Source organism: Armigeres subalbatus, chromosome 1 (genome assembly GCF_024139115.2).
Source record: "Armigeres subalbatus isolate Guangzhou_Male chromosome 1, GZ_Asu_2, whole genome shotgun sequence".
In the NCBI taxonomy this organism is placed as follows: Eukaryota; Metazoa; Arthropoda; class Insecta; order Diptera; family Culicidae; genus Armigeres; species Armigeres subalbatus.
The window spans coordinates 162782248-162809184 of record NC_085139.1 but is presented as its reverse complement, the minus strand read 5'-3'; the positions used below and the strand labels follow the sequence as shown (position 1 = coordinate 162809184).

The following is a 26937-nucleotide window of genomic DNA, read 5'->3' as shown; positions in this document are numbered from 1 at the left end:
TCTTGAGAAGTACCCCTTTGAGCTAGGCTAGAAAGTAGGCTTCCTTCTTCTTTTTGTTGGCATTACATCCCCACCCTGAGACAGAACCGCCTCGCAGCTTAGTGTTCATTAAGCACTTCCACAGTTAATAACTGCAAGGGTTCTAAGCCAAGTTACCATTTTTGCATTCGTATATCATGAGGCTAACACGATGATAGTTTTATGCCCAGGGAAGTCGAGACAATTTCCAATCCGAAAATTGTCTACCACCCTCAGCATGGTTTTGCTTTGTAGCCGCGCGTCTTACCACACGGCTAAGGAAGCTCCCTAGAAAGAAAGTAGGCTTCCAATCCTTGAAAATCCTCCAATTGAAGGGAAGCTCCTTTTAGCTTTTGAATCCCTTTAAAGTAGTTTTCCACGCCTCTTGATTAAAGGCTTCTGAGCCTCTTGTAGATAGTCTTCCGAGCCTCTTGAAGGCGGTTTTCGAGTCACTTAAAAGGAGGTTTCCTTTGCATCTCTAAAGGGCGCTTCTGAGCATCTTGATAGTATGCTTCCAAGATTCTTGAAAAAAGAATTCCGAGCTTCTTGAAGCGAGGCTTCCGAACCACTTGAAAATAGACTTCCAAGCCCTTGAGGCTTCCGAGGCTCTTAAAAGAAGACATACGAGCTTCTTGAAAGGAGGCAACCTAACCACTTGAAAGAAGGCTTTCGAGCCTCTCGAGAAAAGGCTTCTGAGCCTCTTGGAAGGAGGCTTTTGAACTTCTTGAAAGTAGGCTTCTGAGTCTGGAAAGAGCATTTTGAGCACCTTGAAAGAGGCTTCTGAGCCTCTGAAAGGAGGTTTCTGAGCCTCTTGGAAGGAGGCTTTTGAGCCTCTAGAAAAGAAGGCTTTTGACCTTCTTGAAAGGAGGCTTCCGAGCCTTTTGAAAGTAGGCTTCCGAGCCTTTTGAAAGTAGGCTTCTGAGCTTTTTTAAAGGAGGCTTTTGAGCCTCTAGAAAGGCACTTTTGAGCCTCTTGAAAGGAAGCTGCCGAACCTCTAGAAAGGAGGCTTCCGAGCTTCTTGAAAGGAGGCTTCCGAGCCTATTGAAAGAACGCTTCCGAGCCTTTTATAAGGAGGCTTACGAGCCCTTTTGAAAGGGGGCAACCTAACCACTTGAAAGGAGGCTTCTGAAGTGCCCAGGGGGCTTTCGAGCCTCTTGAAAGGAGGCCTTCGAGCTGCTTGGAAGAAGGATGCTTCTAATCCTCTTGCAACGAAGCAAACGAGCTTTAGTGAACAAAAAAATCATTTTGTTCATTCGACGTTTTGTTCGTTTGATCTTTTGTTCCGCATACATTGTGCTGATTGTGAAAAGCAGGATTTAATGAATCGACTGCTTTGAGCGTGCTTACAGCGGCACACTAGGAACTAACTTTCTGAAATCAGTATGGCGAAATGCATCTAAGGTTCGATTTCTCAAAATTAAGCACTTTAATCGAAAAAATATTTGGTGGGCGTAGTAGCGGATACCATCCCTCATAACCGGTACCAAATAGTTTTTCATGAAAAGTTCCTAATTTTGAGAAAACCAGCGTTGGATGTCTTTCGCCATACAAATTTCTGGCGGTTAGCTCTTGCTGGCTATTTTGTGCATATACTATAGCGCCTGGATGTGGCTGCGGTGGGTAGAAAATCAGCCACTGCCAATAATTCATTGGGATTTATTGATCGCATTGGATATTATGTAAAATATAAATTTTTGAAATAAGAAATACACTATTATCAAAACTTTATCAATGAGTTTTGATTGGAATTGTAATACGTCCGGGATGCCCTGGAATGCTGGTTTCCTGGGGGAAGTGGTCACTTTTGTATCATTACTGAAACCTCACTTGCGACATGTCAAACTTCGTGATTTTGCAAAACAAGTCTTAATAAATGTGTTCTGAGGATATTTGGTCACTTTTCGAAAAGCTCTGGAATGCTGGTTCCTTGGTGGAAGTGGCCAATTTTTGATCAATTCCGAAACCTGGCTTGCGCGAGTCAAACTTCATGATTTTGCAAAACAAGCTCGGCGGAATGTGTTCTAAGGTTATTCAGTCCGCATTGTCCCATCTCGGAACTTCATTTTGCTGAACAAGTCAATACGAATTTGTTCTGAGGATATTTGGTACATCTGGTCACATTCTGGGATGCCCTGGAATGCTGATTCTCTTGGAGATCAAAAAGTTGCCACTTTTCCCAGGAAATCAGCATTCCAGGGTGTTTCGAAATGTGACCAGAATGACCAAAAAATCATAAAAGTTTGAAACGTCGCAAGTCAGGTTTCGGTAATGTTAAAAAATTGGCCACTTCTTCCAGGGAACCAGCATTCCAGGGTGTTCCGGAATGTGACCAGATGGACCAAATGCTCTTAGAATATATTCCCTTGGAGTTCATTTACAAAACCATGAAGTTTGATACGTCGCAAGCCAGGTTTCAGTATTGATCAAAATTTGGCCACCTTCCCCAAAGAACTAGCATTCCATGGTGTTCCGGAATGTGACCAGATGGACCAAATACCCTCAGAACACATTTCGATGAGTTTGTTTTGCAAAATCATTAATGTTGACATGTCGCAAGTCAGTTTTCGGAATTGATTAAGGAGTGGCCACCAGCATTCCAGAGCATTTCGGAATGTCACCAGATGGACCAAATACCCTCAGAACACATTTCTTTGGACTTATTTTGCAAAATCATAAAGTTTGATGCGTCGCAGGCCAGGTTTCAGTAATCTAATCTAATCTAATCTAATCTAATCGAACACAAACGCAGCCAGTACAAAGAAAGCATCCTGGAAAATCATTGAGTTAGATGACGCCCAATAATTTTTCTTGTCAATATTGAGGCTCACAGCATACCAGTGGTATGACATAAACTTCAAAGCGGCCAGGCCCACTGCGTTGTGTTTGCCGCAGAGATGATTCTTCAAGATGTATCGTGTTCAAGTAGTCACTTCAACGTGATACATATCACGAATCTACAGGGGTTGAAGGATGCGTGGACATACCGTACCATACGCACCGCGTTCTTTTAAGTTCTTATTTTGGTAGTTGTATGTATATAAATATGTAGTGAAATCAATAACATTATAATAAGAAATTATATTAAATTTTATATATATTTGTAGAATTTAACATCAACTGCGAGCCGAAGTTAACTCGGGATGTACATCTCTTGAAGAAGAAGCTGGAAATTGTAAAGAATTTAATTATTATTTAGAATGTTATGAGTATCAGATAGCAGGTCATGTGCCAGGAAGTCGTCTGCATAAAGGTTACATAGTAGGTTGTGAAGCTTTCCTTCCTGGGATGTTTTGTAGTGGGCTATGAAAATGTTTAATCATGAAAATATGAAGGTACATAATACAATAATATAAATATATAAATGCATGAAAATATGAAAATTTTATAATATAAAAGAATTAAAATTGCTATATGAAAATAAAAAAATATGAAAACATGAAATTAAAAATGAAGATACAAAAATATTAGTACAAAAAAGCATAAAAACATGAAAATATGAAAATATTGAAAATTTGAAAATATAAAAAATGATATTAAAGAATAAAATTTTGAAAATATGACAATGTGAAGAGCTGAAAATAAGATAATATAAAAATATTGAAACACAAAAATATATAACATGGAAATATGAAATTAAATAATGAAAATATAAAAATTCAAAAATACAAAAATATTAAGCCGGAAACATGAAAATATAGAAATATGTAAATATTCAAATTAAATTATAACAACATGAAAATATAATGATATAAAAAAGACAAAAAATGTAAATTAAATATTAGAAATTATAACAATATGAAAATATGATAACATGAAAATTGAAAATACACATATATGGATATACAAAAGATTAAAATAATGAATTTAAAATTTAAAAATACAAAAGTATAAAAATATGAACATATACAAGTATAACAAATGTAAAAGTATGAGAATATAAAAATATAAAGGCATCATAATGTGAGCATATAAAAGTTAAAAAAAGGAAAAATATAAGAATATGGAAAATATGATAATATAAAAATATTATAATATGAAATAACATAATAAATAACATGAAATTATATAAATCTGAAAATACAAAAATATTAAATATAATAGTTTAAAAATATTAAAACATAAAATTTCAAATAAGAAAGTGTAATGTAAAATTTAAAGAAATATGAAAATATGAAAATATAAAACAAAATAATATGAAAATTTTAAGACACAAAAATAATAAAACATGAAAGTGTAAGATTAGGAAAATGTAAAACACGTAACTAAAAAATAATAAAAATTTAAAAATATAAAATTATAAAAATATGAAAACTTAAAAATTAAAATGTAAAAATATGAAAATAAATATAATGAAATATGAAAAATTAGTTATAATGAAATATGGAAAATAAATAAATTACTATAAATCATTTCGTGGACTGGAAACTAGTGATACTCATGTTTCTTTTGAAATCTCTGTCTAGATTGCTATCAGAAATTAAGGTGGGTGTAGTCCTCAATTTCAATCTATGACAAAAATGACAAAATCATTAGAATAACTATTCCTGGCCACGCTTATCTGTACCGTTACCAGGGAGAGAAGGAAAAAGTATCACGGAGTTGGATATTGGGAAGGTATTCGTTGGGTCAGGATGTGCCTGTAGCTGGCAATGTGACCATGGTAGAACTTACCCCGTAACACACCACGTAAAGGTGTCTACCCAGCGTTACGGGTACGTCGCAGGCCAGGTTTCAGTAATGAACAAAAAGTGGCCACTTCCCCTACGATACCAGCATTCCAAGGCAACCCGGAACGTGACCAGATGGTCCAAATATCCTCAGAACACGTTTCGCTGCGAAATGGTGAGTTGACATGCGGGAAGGGTCGCCTAACATAGCTCCGGTCCTCACAAGTTCCAATACTCACGCTTTCACGGGTCTTCCGATGACAATTGACCGCCAGCTAAGGGTTGCGTACTTAGCTGGTAGTGCAGCCTAGGCACTGTTGTCCTTCTGACATCAACTAGAGTGAGAGGGTGCGTCCTGTGGGGTCTGCCTAGGATGTGGTGGGGTTTGACAGTGGGTTCTGTTGAACTTCTATAAAAAGCTGCATGTGTCCCCAAGCAGGCCCTATCAAAGCGACCGTGTGCCGCTCAAAGCGCACTAGCCTAGTCCTGGTGTTGGGTGGGACTTTAAAAAAATTTGACCCGACTGATCGAGCGTCTGTTCACCAAGCAGGTGCGGCTCCAACAGCGTCTGTTCTGGCATCCAGCGGCTGAATATGAAATGATATTCTCGGAAGCTATACCTAAGATGGTAGCCCCATCCCGGTGGATAGGGAACCTTGGGCCAACAACCTACTGTTCCCGAAACATCAATTTGTCCGAGAATCCGATAATGAAAGAATACGGACTGATTTTACGGCGACGACTCTTAGCGTGAAACAACGGACACAAATAGGAACATGGAACGTTTTAACCCTAGGCCAGCAGGGTAAATTGGAACAACTTGCCAATGAGGCACGCCGCATGAAGCTTGAGATCCTGGGACTGAGTGAAGTCCGTTGGCCAAACTTTGGAGAACACAGAACGCCGTCGGGACAAGTTCTGCTATACTCTGGTTTACGAGGTGAACACGCTCCCCGGCATCGCGGAGTTGGCTTCCTACTAAGCGCTCAGGTACACTCTGCGCTTATGAAGTGCGAACCTATAAGTGAAAGGATAATCGTTGCCAGATTTAGAACACGGGTCCGAAACCTTACTATAATCCAATATAACCTTACTATAATCTGCAAGACAAAGAGAACTTCTACAGTCAACTCAATGCCGTCGTAGATAGAATTCCGAAGGGTGATATCAAGATCTGTTTAGGCTACTTCAATGCGAAGATCGGATCCGACAACTCGAACCATGCGCGCATTATGGGACGCCATGGACTCGGATAAATGAGCGAAAACGGAGAGCTGTTCGCAGAATTTTGAGGTAATAACGACATGTTAATGGGGGGATCGCTCTTCCCTCTTCGACCTGTTCACAAGGTCACGTGGGTCTCCCGTGACGGCGTTATAGACTATCAAATCGACCACATCTGCATCAACCGAAAATGGAAACGGAGCCTTCTTGATGTACGGAATAAACGTAGTGCCGATATCGCGTCTGATCATCACCTCCTCATCGGCCTGCGCATTGCGCGGATTCGTCGGCAAGAGGAAAGAGTTGGACGACGATTCAACACACGCCGACTGGAAGATGCCACGGTGAAACGGTCCTTCGTTGAAGAACTGGAGACGCGTGCTGCAGATATTCCGGAAGGTGGCAGCGTGGAACACCAATGGACCGCCATCAAGAATGCCTTCATCGCCACCAGCGAGAACAATCTGGGCGAACTACGCACCCAGAGAAAACAATGGATCACCGATGAGACCTGGAGAAAGATAGAGGAGCGAAGAGAATCCAAAGCCGCGATAGAGCGATCGAAAACCAGAGGAGCCAAAGTCTTATCCCGTCAACGATACGCGGCTCTTGAGAAGGAAGTAAAACGCTCATGTTGACGGGACAAGCGAGCGTGGGCAGACTCTCTGGCCGACGAAGGAGAGAGAGCCGCCGCAACCGGGGACATTCGCCTCCTCTACGATATCTCACAACGCTTAAGCGGGGCGAAGATGAATGCAACGATGCCTGTGAAAGACGCGAATGATCAGTTATTGACCGACCTAACTGACCATCTGAAACGCTGATTCGAGCACTTCAAACAACTTTTTCAAGTGCCAGCCAGGCCATCACCACCTCGGCATGATCTGCCTAGGATCCGACGTATAACACGCGTCAATACCGAAGCTCCATCACTGCTAGAGATTCAAACAGCCATCCAAAGCATGAAATCGAATAAAGCCCCAGGGGTCGACCGCATATCAGCCGAGATGCTCAAAGCTGACCCCATGACATCCGCTCAACTACTGCATCGTTTATTTCGTAATATCTGGGACACCGCAACTTTCCCGGTTGACTGGATGCAAGGTATCTTAGCGAAGGTGCCCAAAAATGGTGACCTGACTGTATGCGATAACTGGCGAGGCATTATGTTGCTGTGTTCTAAGTTCTATGCTAAATTATCCTAGCCCGCATTCAGGAGAAGATCGATGCGACTCTCCGGCGGCAGCAAGCCGGATTCCGTGCCGGAAGATCCTGTGTGGACCATATTGTCACGCTCCGCATCATTCTGGAGCAGGTCAACGAATTCCAAGAGTCCCTTTACTTTGTATTCATTGACTACGAAAAAGCTTTCGACCGTCTCAATCACGAGAATATGTATGCTGAATATGCTCAACGACCTTGTCGAGCGCTCCTCCTCAGTCATCAACGTCAACAAAACCAATTGTTGGATGTAAACACGGTGACTCCTTCCAGTTTCACAGTAGCCGGGCAACCAGTGGATAATGTTGAAAGCTTCCAATATCTTGGTAGCCAAATGGCGTCAGACGACGGTACCAAGATCGACATAGGCGCACGGATCAAGAAAGCAAGGGCTGCCTTTGCGAGTTTAAGAAATATCTGGAAAAACAGGCAGATAAGTGAACGCACCAAAATACGAATTTTCAACTCTAACGTGAAATCTGTGCTGTTATACGCTAGCGAAACATGGTGTGTATCAGTGGAGAACACTCAAGGGCTGCAGGTGTTCATCAACAGATGCCTGCGGAATATAATTCGGGCCTGGTGGCCTCACATCTGGATCTCAAACAACGAGCTCCATCGTCGTTGTCATCAGAGGCCGATAGCAACATAAATTCGGGATCGAAAGTGGGGCTGGGTCGGCCACACTCTACGTAGGAGCGGAAACGAAATCTGTAAACAAGCATTAGACTGGAACCCAACAGGACATCGCAGCAGAGGCTCTTGGCGGCGAAGCCTCAATAAAGAAATAAAATAAGTCGACCGAAAGCTAACCTGGCAACAGGTCAAAGCGATAGCTGGGCAACGATCAGGATGGAGATCTTTCAAGTCGGCCCTTTGCTCCACCGGAGGTGTACAGGATTCATAAGTAAGTAAGTAAGTAAGGGCCACGTGCCACAGCCCGATATGTGTAAGGACATAAACGGGAACCTTCTTACAAACGAGCGTGAGGTGATCCAAAGGTGGCGGCAGCACTACGAAGAGCACCTGAATGGCGATGTGGCAGACAACTGTGGCGGTATGGAAATGAGACAAGAAGCACGCGCGCAGGACATGCGACTTCCGGCTCCGAATCTCCAGGAATTCCAGGAGGAGATCGGCCCCTGGAGATGCCCAACTAGCAGGAGAGCTGTTTAAAACGGTGGTGAGGCACTGGCCAGAACGCTGCACTGGGTAATTATCAAGGTTTGGGAGGATGAGGTACTACCGCAGGAGTGGAAGGTGTAGTGTATACCATCTACAAAAAGGGCGATTAGCTGGATTGTAGCAACTACCGCGTAATCACATTGCGCCTCCTACAAGATACTCTCCCAAATTGTATGCCGCCAACTAACACCAATTGTAAGAGAGTTTATGGGGCAGTACCAGGCGTGATTAATAGGTGAACGCTCTACCACAGATCATGTGTTCGCTGTACGTCAGGTATTGCCGGAATGCCGCGAATACAACGTTCCCATACATCATCTATTTATCGATTCCAAAGCCGCATATGCTATAATTGATCGGGACCAGGTAAGGCAGCTAATGTACGAAAACGGATTTCCGAATAAACTGAAACGGTGGATCAAGGCGACGATGGGTCGGGTGATGTGCGTTGTTCGAATTTCAGGGGCATTCTCGAGTCCCTTCGAAACGCGCAGAGGGTTACGGCAAGGTGATGGTCTTTTGGGCTCACTTGTGACGGCCGAAAATGATACCAGCAGAGAAATTCGGAGACGCATAGTGGCTGGAAATCGTACGTACTTTGGACTGCACAAGACGCCGCCGTACCAAACTGACAATCACCACATTTCTAGCATTTTATAGCATTTCAAAAGAAGTTACTGGTTTAGTAATAGAAGACTGGCGATAGTTCCAATTCATAAAGTGTTGTATTTACGATGCCTTGAAATATTTCTTTTAACCCTTAAAGGCGCAAGGCGATTTTTTTTTTAGAATTTGTCGGAAATATTTTTAACGTAAATAACCATTGCAATTATTAACATTAAACGTATTTTCGGTTTGTTGTTTTAAAACAACATTGCGCATTTAAGGGTTAATATTTGATGTGCATATGCATGTCTCCCTTGGCACGGCAAATGCTGGGTAAAGCGTACCATTGGTACTTCGCGTACCTGAAGGAATAAAATAGACCCCATCTCGCGGTCCTTAGCCTCTTACCCAGCAACTCCTATCCCTACCTCCCCGCGGTGCTGGCCAGGATACGAGCAACCTTAGGGAAGATCGGGTAACCAACCCCGGTGGGAACTATGGTCGTATGCTGACAGGGAAGGGGGGGTTTGCTCCTCTCCGGAGGTGCAAATCTTATTGAGCGTCTGTTCTCCATGTCAGCATCGGCTCACAACAGCGTCTGTTCTCCATGTTAGGGGCGGCTGATCATCGTCCGAGTGCCAGCGAGGGACTCTAAGTGAAACTGTGCACCATGGTCCACCGGAAATAAGGAGGAATGGTCCTCCGGAAATTTAGGGGGTTTGGTGTCAGGTGTCATGGTACTTGAGAACCACTGATACGTAACATGCTTCAAGTCAATAAATCATATACTCAAATTACTCATTTCGATCAATGCACTCCAAAATGCAAGCTATGAAATTGCAACCATATGCGGCGCCCGAGCCACAGTTATAGAATTCTCTTTCGTTCTAACGTAGGGTCTAGTCCAACACATTACGGGTAAGACCAACGGCCACCAAAATTGTAAGATGAGCACTTTTTACAAGTGTCACTCCAGTTGTCTTTTTTCTACCAAATACAGCATGTAGATTGTGTAAGCTATTTAAGACGTGATCGAGAATACATGAAGTCAATTATCGACCAGCAACTAACTGTGTCTCTTCAGTCCTTACTGGTGACTATTTTCATAGCTCACCATAGTAGGGATACTGAACTAATAGAAAAGTCCTTCTCCATGATTATTACATGACTCGCGAAACAAACCTGCAACACAGGCCCTGCAAGCCAGCCTTTAAAAAATCATAAGCAAAGAACAATCAACAAGAGAGTACGGACCGGAACCATCGGCGAAGACCACTGCGACGAGAAGGGACTAGCGATTGGAAACTCGGTTCGTGGAACTGCAAATCTCTCAACTTCATCGGGAGCACACGCATACTCGCCGATGTGCTCAAGGACCGTGGATTCGGCATCGTAGCGCTGCAGGAGGTTTGTTGGAAGGGATCAATGGTGCGAACGTTTAGAGGTAATCATACCATCTACCAGAGCTGCGGCAACACACACGAGCTGGGAACAGCTTTCATAGTGATGGGCGATATGCAAAGGCGCGTGATCGGGTGGTGGCCGATCAATGAAAGAATGTGCAGGTTGAGGATCAAAGGCCTGTTCTTCAACTTCAGCATAATCAACGTCCATAGCCCACACTCCGGAAGCACTGATGATGATAAGGACGCATTCTACGCGCAGCTGGAACGTGAGTACGACAGCTGCCCAAGCCACGACGTCAAAATCATCATAGGAGATTTGAACGCTCAGGTTGGCCAAGAGGAGGAGTTTAGACCGACTATTGGAAAGTTCAGCGCTCACCGGCTGACGAACGAAAACGGCCTACGACTAATTGATTTCGCCGCCTCCAAGAATATGGCCATTCGCAGCTCCTACTTCCAACACAGCCTCCCGTATCGGTACACCTGGAGATCACCACTGCAGACAGAATCACAAATTGACCACGTTCTGATCGATGGACGGCACTTCTCCGACATTATCGACGTCAGGACATATCGTGGCGCTAACATCGACTCTGACCACTATCTGGTGATGGTAAAACTGCGCCCAAAACTATCCGTCATCAACAATGTTCGGTACCGACGACCGCCGCGGTACGACCTAGAGCGACTGAAGCAACCTGATGTCGCCCCTGTATACGCGCAGCATCTCGAGGCAGCGTTGCTGGAAGAGGGTGAGCTCAAAAGGGCCCTCTTGAGGACTGCTGGAATACAATCAAAGCAGCCATTAACGACGCAGCGGAGAACAACGTCGGGTATCTGGGTCGAAGTCGACGGAACGATTGGTTCGACGAAGAGTGCAGACAGATTCTGGAGGAGAAGGACGCAGCGCGGGCGGTCGCGCTGCAGCAAGGTACCCGGCAGAACGTGGAACGTTATAGACGGATGCGGAGACAGCAGACCCGCCTTTTTCAGGAGAAGAAACGCCGCCTGGAAGAAGCGGAGTGCAAGGAGATGGAACAGCTGTGCCGTTCTCAAGATACACGCAAGTTCTATCAGAAGCTCAACGCATCCCACAAAGGCTTCGTGCCGCGAGCCGAAATGTGCCGGGATAAGGATGGGAGCATCTTGACGGACGAACGTGTGGTGATCGAAAGGTGGAAGCAGCACTACGAGGAACATCTGAATGGCGCTGAGAGTACAGGCAGTGAAAGTCAAGGCAACGGAGGAGATGACTACGTCAGTTCAGCGGACGATGGAAGCCAACCAGCCCCCACCTTGAGGGAAGTTAAGGATGCCATTCGACAGCTAAAGACCAATAAAGCAGCTGGTAAGGATGGTATCGGAGCTGAGCTCATCAAGATGGGCCCGGAAAAGCTGGCCACTTGCCTGCACAAACTGATAGTCAGAATCTGGGAAACCGGGTACGATGCTACCGGAGGAGTGGAAGGAAGGGGTTATATGCCCCATCTACAAGAAAGGCGACAAACTGGAGTGTGAGAACTTTCGAGCGATCACCATCCTTAATGCCGCCTACAAAGTGATATCCCAGATCATCTTCCGTCGTCTGTCACCATTAGTGAACGAGTTCGTGGGAAGTTATCAAGCCGGCTTCGTTGACGGCCGCTCGACAACGGACCAGATCTTTACTGTACGGCAAATCCTTCAAAAATGCCGTGAATACCAGGTCCCAACGCACCATCTGTTCGTTGATTTCAAGACGGCATACGACAGTATAGACCGCGTAGAGCTATGGAAAATTATGGACGAGAACAGCTTCCCTGGGAAGCTTACCAGCCTGATCAAAGCAACGGTGGATGGTGTGCAAAACTGTGTGAAGATTTCGGGCGAACACTCCATTTCGTTCGAATCGCGCCGGGGACTAAGACAAGGTGATGGACTTTCGTGCCTGTTGTTCAACATTGCGCTAGAAGGTGTCATGCGGAGAGCCGGGTGTAACAGGCGGGGTACGATTTTCAACAGATCCAGTCAATTTATTTGCTTCGCGGATGACATGGACATTGTCGGCCGAACATTTGCAAAGGTGGCAGAACTGTACACCCGCCTGAAACGTGAAGCAACAAAAGTTGGACTGGTGGTGAATGCGTCAAAGACAAAGTACATGCTTGTGGGCGGAACCGAGCGCGACAGGACCCGCCTGGGAAGCAGTGTTACGATAGACGGGGATACCTTTGAGGTGGTCGAGGAATTCGTCTACCTCGGATCCTTGCTAACGGCTGACAACAACGTTAGTCGTGAAATACGAAGGCGCATCATCTGTAGAAGTCGGGCCTACTACGGGCTCCAGAAGAAACTGCGGTCGAAAAAGATTCGCCACCGCACCAAATGTGTCATGTACAAGACGTTAATAAGACCGGTAGTCCTCTACGGACATGAAACATGGACAATGCTCGAGGAGGACTTGCAAGCACTCGGAGTATTCGAGAGACGGGTGCTTAGGACCATCTTTGGCGGTGTGCAAGAAGACGGTGTGTGGCGGCGAAGAATGAACCATGAGCTCGCCCAACTCTACGGCGAACCCAGTAGGTAGCTAAAGCCGGAAGGGTACGATGGGCAGGACATGTTGCAAGAATGCCGGACAGCAACCCTGCAAAGATGGTGTTCGCTTCCGATCCGGCAGGTACGAGACGGCGTGGAGCGCAGCGAGCGAGATGGGCAGACCAGGTGCAGAACGACTTGGCGAGCGTGGGGCGTATCCGAGGATGGAGAGATGCGGCCTCGAACCGTGCATTGTGGCGTCAAATTGTTGATTCAGTGTTATCTGTTTAGATGTTAACTAAATAAATGAAAATGAAATCGTTTCTCTTCTGCCCTTGCTACACTGTACCGATCTCTGTTGGAACGGGTACGAGCCACTAGCATTCGACTCCTAGCAACATTTTTCTCGTCCGTCACTCGCTGGCACCCTCATCAAACCAGTTATTTCGTTGGCGTCGCTGGGCAGTGCCTAACATTTCCTGCGCTGTTATAGTTACAGTTTTGTGGATATTTTCCCACAATCTGTCGACGTCGCCAGATCCGGTGGCATCTCCTATCCGCTCGTCCAGCTTCTGGTGGTACTGTTCAGTCACTCCTTCAACTGACAAACGCATCGTTCTGTTGTTTCGTGAATTCGTGACGCTGGAAAGTCGCTCTCGAATTTTTGCAACTACAAGGTAGTGATCTGAGTCAATGTTCGGACCTCTGAAGGACCTTACATCTATAACATCCGAGAAATGTCGTCCGTCGACCAGCACGTGGTCTATCTGAGAGCAAGTGTCTCCACTCGGATGTTGCCCGGTGTGTTTGCGGATATTCTTACGTGCGAAGTAGGTACTGTTTATTGCCGTCCCTAGCAGCAAAGGTTACAAGTCGCAGACCATTATCGTTGGTAGCGGAATGAAGGCTTTCCGTACCAATGAAAGGGCGAAAGAAACTTTCTCTTCTGATCTGCGCATTTGCATCCCCGATGACAATCTTTACATCGTGTGTTTGACACTCTCCGTAGGCCTTATCAAGGCTCTCATAGAATTCATCCTCTACGTCATCAGGCTTATCGTTCGTTGGGGCATAGATGCTGATCAGGATATAGTTGAAGAACTTGCCCTTCATTCTCAACACGCAAATGGGGTCGCTTATCGGCTTCCACCGGATTACATGCTTCATCTGCTTCCCGATCACCATGAAGCCAACTCCTCGTTCTGCTCTGTCACCGCCGCTATAAGAGATGTGGTACTTGAATGAAGTTTTCGGTATGGGATTCACCGCCCGGAATTCACGTTCTCCAGTTCAGGGCCACCGTATTTCCTGGATTGCTGCCACACTCACACTACACGTGCGAGTTCATTCAAAGTTCTCACGTTCCAAGATCCGACTTTCCAATCGTTGTCCTTTATTCGTTGCAGGGTCTATTGCCGTTGAATCAATCCGTTTGCTCTACTTTTGCCATTCTTGGTAACTGTAGAATCTTTGGTAGGCTACCTTACCAGGGTTGCACTACCTACATCGCGTTGAAGGGGCTGCCTTCTCGATGCTGACGCGATGCAACATGATGTGCACATTTTAGTTTAGAGTCCCTCGCTGGCACTCGGACGATGATCAACCGCCCCTAACATGGGGAACAGACGCTGTTGTGAGCCGCTCCTAACATGGAGAGCAGACGCTCGATCAGATTTGCACCTCCGGAGAGGAGCAAATCCCTAAGTTTCCACCGGGGTTGGTTACCCGATCTTCCCTAAGGCTGCTCGTATCCCGGCCAGCGCCACGAGGAGGTAGGGATAGGAGTTGCTTGGTAAGAGGCTAATGACCGCGAAATAGGGTCTATTTTATTCCGTTAGGTACGCGAAGTACCAATGGTACGCTTTACCCAGCATTTGCCGTGCCAATCAACAATAGGGGAAGTGCACCGGTTTTGGCCAACTTAGTGCCTAATTTGGCCAACCCTGAAAAGTACATATTTTTCCTAAATAATCGATCAGTTTAAAGCAGCGTTGAAGGGTGAGAGATATATCTCTTGCTGGAACTAATAAAACCCTTGTGAATTGGTTTATTTTTGGAGTTATTCGTAAAATTGGCCAAATTAGGAACATGGCCAAAACCGGTACAATTCCCATACATACATCAAAACCTCGTTTCAACATAGCATTCTTCATTGAACTGTGAGTTATGTTATCGAATGCTCCTTCAATGTCAAGAAACGCTGCAAGGGAAATTTCTTTTGCTTCAAAAGATCTTTCCAACTTTGGTACTAACTTGTAAAGCGCTGTAACTGAAGATTTGCCCTCCTGATATGCAAACAGATTTTGGCTTAGAGGAGTTTTTGTTAAGAAAATTATTTTGAGCTTTTTAGTGGAATGTCTTCACTTGTCATAAGATGAGTTTGTACAATCCCATTGATTAGTCATTGATAAGTCGAGTCAAGTACGAGACACTGAAGACGGCCTTACTGTTGAGGTCGAAATACGTATCTGTCAAGATACAATTACATAAGTGGTGGAATTCAATGGGATTGTACAAACTCGTCTTATGACAAAAGGAAAGTTAGAGGAGTTTCCGTTAGATAAGATGATTTTATATACTCATCTATCAGTTTTTCCAATATTTTTAGTATAATGGACGATAAGCTGACTGGTCTGAAGGATTTTGGGCATGATTTATCCTTCTTATTGGCTTTTGGGGCAAATGTAATTCACATTTCTCTCCGTGCAGTCAGTATATAACCTAATATTAAGCTTGATCAGAACATCTTAATTAATATGGGTGTTAAGATTACTTTTCCCTTCTGCAGTAGTACAGGAAAAATTCCATCCCTACCTGGAGATGATGATGATGATGATGATGATGATGATGATGATGGTCCCGCCACATACCCCTACAAAGGTTTGAGCTAGACGATTTATCTTTAAGATAATTAATTGAATGATATAATAACAATTTAATCAGATTTGCAAAAAACAAAAACGATCTGATTACCATCACAGATATGAATAACATAACTTTTCATTACTATCCAGCAAAATATGTAAATTAAAAAAAAAACTGTTGTTTTCATCTACAGATTCTCATAAGCATCGGTAGTGATACTTCGAGCTTATACTAAAATGCAAAACTTGTGATACCTCTCGCACAGATTTCAAAAGTTCCACCAAGAATCGCGTTTCATGTTTATACAAGACCACGTTTATCACTCGTAAGCATCAATAAAATTAATAATCTAAGTCGTCAACAAAACTAAAACTTGTGTTACCGCTCCGTCGATATCAAAAGTTTCGGTATCAACCACGGGAACAAAACTCTACCAGATAGCCCATTACTAATCCGAAGAATCATTCAAACAGTTGAAAATGCGCAAGTCTGCACATAAATTTTAAAAATCATCCATATATACTTTGCGCGCGAGACTCAAACTTTTGTAGACTACACAAAAAAGATCAGATTACAATTACGTCAATATATATAAAATCCATCATCATCATCGAGGCGAACAAAACAGTTTATCAGGGCCTCAATAAATAAAAATACAATTGTCCAAACAAACAATCCGTAGGTCAAACTTCGTCAAGATACAAAATTTATTGAATTATAAAAGTCAACTAAGTAGCTGCTTAAAAGGCAGCTTTTACGTGTGAAACACAAAGTCTCTTAAACTGTGATAATGTCGTTGCACGTTTGATATGTGTAGGCATCGAATTGAAATAATTGATACCTTTAAAAACAAAGAATTTTGTGAAGCTCCATGCAAAAGTACGGTGTTCTTATATCTTCCGCGTTTCTAGTGTTATATCTATGAATGTCACTTCCTCTTTCAATTCGATCACACAAATATCGAGGCAGCAATCCGTTAATTACTTTAAAAATGAACACCATTGTCAAATACACAATTCTTTGCTTCACCGAGAGCCACTGCAAAGCATCCAACAAAAAGTTGAGGAAGTGAATCTGTTACATCTCAAAATCAAACGCATAATCTTATTCTGCAAACGCTGCAATCTCGATATTTGTGTCTGATTTGCTAAAAACAAAATGGAAGGACAAAAGTCCAAGTGAGGAGAGATGATTGATTTGTACAACTGTATTTTGCTAGCAATATTTAATTCGTTTTTCAGTCGACAGAGGATTCCATACTTCTTGGCTATTTTCTTGATGACATTGTCAATATGTTGGTCAAATTTCAATTTATCATCAATAATCACGCCAAGATATTTAATTCCCGTACGCGATCAAGTGTCTCTTCATCAATTTTCACCGAGACATTATCAATTGAACGATTTCGCGAAATAATCATGTACTTTGTTTTACTAATGTTCAATTTCAACTGTTTGTACTTCAACCATCTACTTAAAGAATGCAAATCTTCATTCAAGCGTTCAATCGCATCTTCTAAGTCTCTAGCTGCAATGAATAACACAGTATCATCTGCGAATAAGTTTATATCACAAAACGTAAAACCCGTCGCATGTCATTTATATACATAATAAACAAAAGGGGCCCCAATACACTTCCCTGTGGCACTCCTAGGGTGTTCTCCATGGGACGAGATACAGAATCATTAAAAGCAGTCCGTTGAGTTCTGTCAGACAAATAGCTTTTAAACCAATTGTATGCAGAACCTGAAATTCCAAAGCGCTCCAAAGTTTTCAACAATAAGGGCCTAGAAATTGTCTCAAAAGCGCGTTTAAGATCCAAGAACACAGCAACAATCGTATCTTTATGCTCTATGCTTTCTTTCCATTTAGCTAATACCAAGTTCAAAGCGGTTTCGCAGGAGTGACCTTCCGGTATCCTGATTGTTCCGGTATCAACAAGTTATTACTATTTAAATACATAAGTAGCTGGCCTTTAACAACAAGTTCTAAAATTTTCTCTACTGTGTGCAACATGTTGATGGGACGAAACTCTTCGGCTTTAATCGTTCCAGCAACTTGTTGAATTGGAATAACTAAGGATTCCTTCCAAACTTGCGGCACGTGCCCAGTTTGTAATGATTCATTTATCAGGTCCAGCAGGTTGTGTCCGATGACATGAAAGCAATCTTGTATAATTTTAGCATTAACATTATCAATACCAGCCGTTTTTCCTAGATTAAAACAAATCGTTTCAAGTTCATGAAATGTAATGGGGTGAAAACCTTCGAATCTCAAGTTACTGTTAACTGGCTGTTTTATTTCGTCAGGTTCATCCACTAACTCGATAGATCGGTTAATGGTTGAAACGCTTTCAATAAAATAATCATTGAATTTAGACGCGATTACTTCTTCCGACTCTTCTAATGTGCCATTAAAAGTTATGGATCGCGGTTTACAAGAACTAGGTTTTAACAATGATTTTAATATTTTCCATAACTCTTTGCTGTTGTTTTGATGCTGATAAATTTTCCTCTGTATATATTCGCATCGAGTATGCTTTAAAAATTGCGAATATTTATTCCGCGCAACCTGGTACCTATTCCAATGATTTTCATTATTACTTTTACGACATTTTTTTGTAATAACTTATCTCTTTTACGTTTAAGACGTAAAAGATCTAGATTGTACCAGCTGTTTGAATTATTCAAAGTTACTAATTTCTGTTCAACTAACTGATTGGTACAGGATTTTAAGACGCTCGTGATAACAGCTGCTCTTTGATCTAAATTACCAGTATTTTCTCGAAAATCCACGTTTGTTTCGATAAGGCTCGTAATTGCTTGTTTCGAATATTTTCTCCAGCACTTAAGTTTTACCAAATCGTTATTATTACTACTGTCATCTGTAATGCTAATGACTAGTGTTTCATGATCGGTTACTTTTAAATCACAATTCGTAACACTAGTGACAGAATCAAAGTTAGAGTAAACATGATCAATCAAAGTTCTACTGTGCCGAGAAATACGCGTATACTCATTTTACTTTTGTTTTAAATTAAAAGTCAACTAATCGCTTCAAATGATTCGAATTTGAATCGTCACACCAATTGATATTAAAATCGCCAGCAATAACATTTAATTTACTAGGATCCATAAACGACTCTAACCAGTTTTCAAAATTTCCAAAAATGCTGGTGATTAGCATTGGGAGAGTGATATAAAATACCGTAATTACCCAACTTCATGCCACGTACAACTGCAATGCCTAAGAACCAATTGCCATCGCAAACTTCGTTCAATTGAAGCTTGAACTGAACTGATTCTTTGACATAAATAGCAACTCCGCCGGTGTGTCTCGAATGTGATAGACAAGCAGCAACACTATATCCCGGAATACTATATTGATCAAATGCTTCTAAGTTAACAATATGAGTTTCAGATAGAAATACTAAAAGTGGACGTTTATCTTCTACAATCTTACGTAGTGCAACGTAGTTTGTAGACAAACCAGCAATATTCAAATACAATCTAAATTATTCACATTTCTACTGGAACTTGGTTGCTATTCATTGAAACGTAAGCTGCTCTTTTTACGATCAAATAACCTTTTATAAACTTTACACTCAGTACTAAATGCTCCGTGGTTTACGTCCAGATTCATTTTACGTTCTTTATTCATTTTCAAACAATTGATACATTTCAAAGCAGTTGACGTGCAATCAGATGTTTTGTGATTTTCACTGCACTTAGAACACGCAATACTATTCTTGCATTCCGTACTCATGTGCCCAAATTCTCCACATTGGAAGCATCTTAGAACACTAATTTCGGGAACTACAAGGCACCGATCAAACCTTATATTCACTTTCTTCGCGGTCAGCAAGCAACTATGAGTATCCTTATCGACTTCAATCACAACATTGTATTTGTTGTACTTGAAACGTGGATTTTCGTACGTCCTGATAACCTTTACTTCATTTATAGCGATGTCTTCATTTTGATTTTTAAAATCTCGATGAAGTCATCGGAGGATAATTTATCGCACATGCCCATCACTTTAAGCCTTGGCACCGATGTGGGAACAACAGCATTGTAGCTTTCACCCAGATCGCTTTGAATGCCATCTTTCACAACATTTACATTGTATCCTGTTGCACACTCAGCAATAATAGAGCCGTCTTTCCCGTTCCTAAAGTTACTGATTTTGTGTGTTTTGGATCTAATTTATCGTTCACAAACTTCCGAGTAGCATCACTACTCTGGGTGGACACAATAACCGGGCGAGCCTTACGTTTACTTTTCGCTTCCTGCGTTACAGCATTTTTTTTTCGTACTTTTAACTTTATTCCCAGTTTTACTTTTCACAACATCCGCGAAACTAACGTTTTCTGTCAACAAATTTTCCGACGCACAGCTAACGTCATCAAGAACCTTACGCTTTTTAGGTCTGGGATTCTGACCAGGCTCCGAAGCCGTGCTAGATGTACCATGCATTATATTCATTGCAGCTAAGCTCTTATTCGAGTTAAATTGAAAAAATGAACTTTTCATATTTTCCAACTCTTGACCAACAGATTTTTGGAGACCACTAATAGCCTCACCCAAAACGCAATTCAATTTACTTGCCAATTGTTCCATACCGAGCTTCAACGCGCTGTCTATCTGGGCAGTAATGTGATCTCGGATGCCACCAATCGATTCGGAGAGAGAAGAAATTGTCTTCATCTCTTCCTCAATACGGGTAACGTCCGACACCTTTACATTCTGTCCGTCGCAAAACCGACTCGACAGACAGTCCGAACACTTGAATAGCACATTTACGTTCTCCGTTATCAGCCTCGCTGCTGCCTTAGACTACGTTCAGATTATGAGCTATATTACTTGATATACAGCATCTTGACATCAGTGTTTGTACATCTAGTTTTCACTGGAAATAATGCATATGGCATCTCATGTCAAGATTCGCTATATCAAGTGATATAGCTCATAATCTGAACGTACTATTATTCTCGATAGGAGAACAGCGGGCGTGAAAGTGCTTATTGCACTGACAACAACGCAGCGGGAAATCGTTGATAGCGATCCCCACTTTACACTTTTCACATTCCATATCGTCGCCACACCGTAGTGGATGCAAACATGCAACGATACACTACACAGCACACAGAGACAAGCAAAAATAAAAGGTGCAAAAACGACAACGACAGCTTGCCGCACGAAACTATAGGTTGTACTACGGCTTCGCGGGATGCTGTGTTGAGTAATAAATTACGAAATTATATGAAAATGAGTCACAGAGATATTATATCTCCTACTTATCCTGATTAAAAAACACTATAGGCACACGTTAAATAGATTTTTCCCGTGGCACAAGCACAATTTCACACGAAATAATTAACTTTTTAATACCGCACAGAGGCAAACAAACTATCATGTCCACCATCACCACGTCAATGATGTAAATATTTCATTGACCAGAACGCTAGTATTGCTCCTGGTGTAATTCATCCCATTTACTTTATTCGTTTGTTGAATATCTCTCCTGGCTTCATTTACACTAGTTTGCGTATCAGATGCATTCTGGTCTTCATGTGAGTTAATGATATAATACGGGAAGTGTGTTTGCATTACTATTTCTAATGTTTCATAGCTTGTCTTGGTAAAAGACCCGTTGTCTTTTTTAACAGTTCCAAGACCATTTGTGTGATCTTTAGCAAGGATTTTCTGCAATCTAGCAGCTACAGGAGTACTTTCAATGTTTTCACAAGTGTACCTCCAGTTTATCCTTTTAGATCTTCGAATTTCTCTATTATAAGAAGTAAGGGGTTCTTTGTATTGTTCCCGCTGTTGTGTGCATTTAGCACGGTTAAAGAGTTTCCGGGTTCTTTTACGCTCCTTTGGAAAGTTGATGTTCCACCAAGATCGTGTCCACGATAAGAGTTTGATGAGGTGCTCAAGTTTTCCGCCTCACTTATCAAATTTGAGATTTTAAGGCTTTTTAATTTGAATCAGAAACATGTGGTGTTAAGTGCTAAAGTGAGTGATAAGTTTATTCAAGAACAGAAGAGGATCATAGGAGTTTTCATCACGCAAGGGAGTATTTTTCTTTCATATGGCTAGTATTTTTGTTAGTGTGAAAGCAAGCTGGATTGTATGGTTCAGAAAAAAATATTCAAAAACCCACATTATATTTTCATTATTCAATGCGAATGATTGCACGAGATGAACAAGCCTTTTTAATCTCAACAAACTTATTGAACAAAATTCTATTTTATGACATTTTATTGGGCAACTTGATTTTTCTTTAAATCGTTGAGGTTTATTGATCACACGACCAAAAATACGATCGAAAAAGACATAGAAATTAAAACACAATTCTGTTCTATCTACAAAACACTGAACATCCTGAACCGGGCCAAACTAGAAACTGAATCTCTGAATTGACAACTTTACGCTGATGGCACAGCTATTTGAGACATTATATTCATTACATTTATTACAAATTTACACTTATCGATTACGGTATACACGATTTGTCATAATCTCATTTTTAAGAACAAATCAATCTGGTTAGTGCCGGCTTAACTGGGTGTTCCCATAAAGGTAACGATTTATTTATATTGATGACATCAGCTTGAGTTTTATTAATCAAATGGAAATTAGCAACACACACTCAAATTATTAGTTAATAATCCTCCATGGCAGTCAGCATGATAGAAATATTTTTATGACATTATTGAGTGATGTGTTGCTGAAACATTTGATTTGCTGAAACACGAAGTTCGATAAAAAATTCATAAAACGAAATGCGAGATAGTTTAGTTTTATGGTGTAAAGGAATGTATAGAAACAATAATTAGGCTATAGTTTCAAGGCTCGTCTACGTAATGGATATTCTATTTGCTGCTGTGTTGCATGTTGCTTTCATTGAAAATTAGTATAATGAAAAATGTTTGATCTTTCTAGTAAATTGATGTATTCTGAATAATTTATAACAAAGCAAGAAAGTGGTTAATTTGCTCAAAACTTCACGTCTCGCCGCTAATCTATGAATAAATAACATTGTGATGTTTTCTTATGTGCGGTACGCGATTTCTTGAGTGGGACCACGTAATATTACAATTACAGAAACACCCAGCATACATTTTTCAGGAGCAGATTATGTTAGAATTATCACAAACCATTTACAATTGCTCTACCGGAGCGATTGATTGTCTGCTGCTACGTTGGGTGAACAATGACACAACAAAATACGTCGTAGCTGATCTTAGCTTTGTTCTCGCGTCAACATTAACATGCTAGTTACTTGGATTACATCACTTACCAAGGTGAATCCTTATCTAAGTAATGACACTTCCTCTCCCTACCTACAATACTCCTTCCCGTAACAACCGTAGAGATGCAGACGATTCGTCGGTCTCTAAAACAACGGTTGTTACAATAACATTCCTTCCCTTCCCTCGATGATCGTAAGGACGTGGCCGGCGCCGTTATTGAACCTTCAAATGTTGAGCTTTCGGAACGTGCACATTGAGGATGGAGTGCTAATCCCAAGTCCCATCTGTTGGTTCCTTGTGCAATTCCGCTAGTTCTGGTCAATCACGGAGTAGCAACTACGAATTGTACGATCATCTCATGCTCATGCTCATGCTCATGCTCATGCTCACTTATCAAATTTGAGATTTTAAATTCCCAGTTAGTTTTCCTAGGATCTCTTCTGGTTTCTATGAGTTGATTTCCAGCCTCATATTCGAGTAATATGTGCATGTGATCAGATAAAGATATTTCATCTGAAACATACCAATTAACTTTCACATGGCAAATATGTGAATCCGATTATGAAACTTCTTATCATCTGATATGTAACTGCCCAAATATTTGATAAAAAAAACTAACTAAGTGAAATTGTCTTCAGAAGCCCGTACCCTCTTAAAGTCGCCCTCGATGATCAAGCCAGGGGCGAAATGAAGCTTCTTCTTCTTTATCGAAAAACAGTTTGACGTTTACTTTTTGCAGAAGGAGTAAAAGAAACAAAGCAACATTATTTCAAAACAAGCTTGTTCGAAATTTTTCATCTCGCTCAAGCTCATTGGCTTTATTTCGGAAACTTTGACAAGTCGATGCGAGTTCGGTCGGTTCGGTCGTGGAACAAACAAAACGAGAAAATTGGGAAATTATAAATGGTTCTTCCGTCGTGATAGCTTCAAGTTTATTGCGTGCTAATAACACCGATCGTCGTTGCTTTTATCCTGAGCTTGGCATCAATACAAGCCTTTAAAAAGACCAGCACCACTGGATACCCGCGTAAAAAGATTGGTCCGGAGTGTATGTTCGGAAATATACAACATCCTGGGCACCGACTATTGCTATAGTCTGATCCTGCCTTGTTACAGGTAAGTACCTTTGAATGGCTGAATCCGTGTTGTGCTGCTCATCAAAGAGTCATTTCAAACCATCAATTTTACGATTTCAGTTCGTAATGAGAAGATCTTCGCTAATAAGTTCGAGCTCAAGAACGGCGTTGCTTTAAGGATGACATTGAAGGCGGAACTGGGCACTTTCACACGTCAGGTTAAAGTTGGTGGTGCTTTCTTTCGGGAAGGACAGTTCACTCAGCGAGATGGAAGTTGCTCAGATTTGCAGGAGTCGGAAAAGTGGATTGAAAACGAGATCGACATGTACCCAAGCATGCACCAGACGTTTCCGGGGTAAATTTATTGATTATTTGTATTCCTAATGAGAAATAGTCAATGATGAGATTTCTATTTTTTTAGATCTGCTTCGTGGAAGAACAATATTCTGTTCCTATAGGTCATTCCAGCTGGCTGCTTCTGCTTAAAAAAGGATTATGTCTCGTTCACTGCTATGATTCCACTGGATTCCATTGATTGATCTGCTCGATTTTATTGGATTATACGATAGCTTTGAATAGATTGGTCTGATTGGTTGAATTGCTTGTGTTGAATGAGTTGAATGTGTTAGTTTGGAAAATTAGACTGCTTCGACCAAATTAAATTATTGGATTATTTTGCTTGATTGGACTATTTTAATTGATGGGTTGCTTTGATTTCTCTGCTTGAATGGATTGTTGCGATAGAATGGATTGCATTGATTGAAGATATTACTCCAATTAATTGGATCGGTTCGATTGAATGGGCTGCTTTGATTGAATTAAATGTTTTCATTAGAATGCATTGTCTTGATTGATTGGATTGAGTTGGTCGAAAGGATTGTTTTGAATTTTTGGATTGTTTTGATTTTACTGCATGAATGAATTGATCTGAATACTTGAGATTTTAATTTAATTTTAATTTATTTTAATTTAATTTAATTTTAATTTAATTTTAATTTATTTTTAATTTAATTTTAATTTAATTTTAATTTAATTTTAATTTAATTTTAATTTAATTTTAATTTAATTTTAATTTAATTTTAATTTTTATTTAATTTTAATTTAATTTTAATTTAATTTTAATTTAATTTTAATTTAATTTTAATTTAATTTTAATTTAATTTTAATTTAATTTTAATTTAATTTTAATTTAATTTTAATTTAATTTTAATTTAATTTTAATTTAATTTTAATTTAATTTTAATTTAATTTTAATTTAATTTTAATTTAATTTTAATTTAATTTTAATTTAATTTTAATTTAATTTTAATTTAATTTTAATTTAATTTTAATTTAATTTTAATTTAATTTTAATTTAATTTTAATTTAATTTTAATTTAATTTTAATTTAATTTTAATTTAATTTTAATTTAATTTTAATTTAATTTTAATTTAATTTTAATTTAATTTTAATTTAATTTTAATTTAATTTTAATTTAATTTTAATTTAATTTTAATTTAATTTTAATTTAATTTTAATTTAATTTTAATTTAATTTTAATTTAATTTTAATTTAATTTTAATTTAATTTTAATTTAATTTTAATTTAATTTTAATTTAATTTTAATTTAATTTTAATTTAATTTTAATTTAATTTTAATTTAATTTTAATTTAATTTTAATTTAATTTTAATTTAATTTTAATTTAATTTTAATTTAATTTTAATTTAATTTTAATTTAATTTTAATTTAATTTTAATTTAATTTTAATTTAATTTTAATTTAATTTTAATTTAATTTTAATTTAATTTTTAATTTAATTTTAATTTAATTTTAATTTAATTTTAATTTAATTTTAATTTAATTTTAATTTAATTTTAATTTAATTTTAATTTAATTTTAATTTAATTTTAATTTAATTTTAATTTAATTTTAATTTAATTTTAATTTAATTTTAATTTAATTTTAATTTAATTTTAATTTAATTTTAATTTAATTTTAATTTAATTTTAATTTAATTTTAATTTAATTTTAATTTAATTTTAATTTAATTTTAATTTAATTTTAATTTAATTTTAATTTAATTTTAATTTAATTTTAATTTAATTTTAATTTAATTTTAATTTAATTTTAATTTAATTTTAATTTAATTTTAATTTAATTTTAATTTAATTTTAATTTAATTTTAATTTAATTTTAATTTAATTTTAATTTAATTTTAATTTAATTTTAATTTAATTTTAATTTAATTTTAATTTTAATTTAATTTAATTTTAATTTAATTTTAATTTAATTTTAATTTAATTTTAATTTAATTTTAATTTAATTTTAATTTAATTTTAATTTAATTTTAATTTAATTTTTAATTTAATTTTAATTTAATTTTAATTTAATTTTAATTTAATTTTAATTTAATTTTAATTTAATTTTAATTTAATTTTAATTTAATTTTAATTTAATTTTAATTTAATTTTAATTTAATTTTAATTTAATTTTAATTTAATTTTAATTTAATTTTAATTTAATTTTAATTTAATTTTAATTTAATTTTAATTTAATTTTAATTTAATTTTAATTTAATTTTAATTTAATTTTAATTTAATTTTAATTTAATTTTAATTTAATTTTAATTTAATTTTAATTTAATTTTTAATTTAATTTTAATTTAATTTTAATTTAATTTTAATTTAATTTTAATTTAATTTTAATTTAATTTTAATTTAATTTTAATTTAATTTTAATTTAATTTTAATTTAATTTTAATTTAATTTTAATTTAATTTTAATTTAATTTTAATTTAATTTTAATTTAATTTTAATTTAATTTTAATTTAATTTTAATTTAATTTTAATTTAATTTTAATTTAATTTTAATTTAATTTTAATTTAATTTTAATTTAATTTTAATTTAATTTTA

The 26937-nt window shown here is 38.7% G+C and overlaps 1 protein-coding gene and 1 long non-coding RNA gene across 2 annotated transcripts in view; one reads left to right on the top strand and one right to left on the bottom strand.

Annotated features, from left to right (window-relative positions):
• Positions 1–26937, bottom strand: part of LOC134205456 (ras-GEF domain-containing family member 1B-like) — a 217105-nt gene that overhangs the window by 172657 nt on the left and 17511 nt on the right. The window lies entirely within an intron of this gene.
• On the top strand, positions 23755–24725 carry LOC134208081 (uncharacterized). Its single transcript, XR_009978491.1, has 3 exons — positions 23755–24082; positions 24163–24397; positions 24464–24725. It is a non-coding gene; the product is annotated as an uncharacterized LOC134208081 (long non-coding RNA).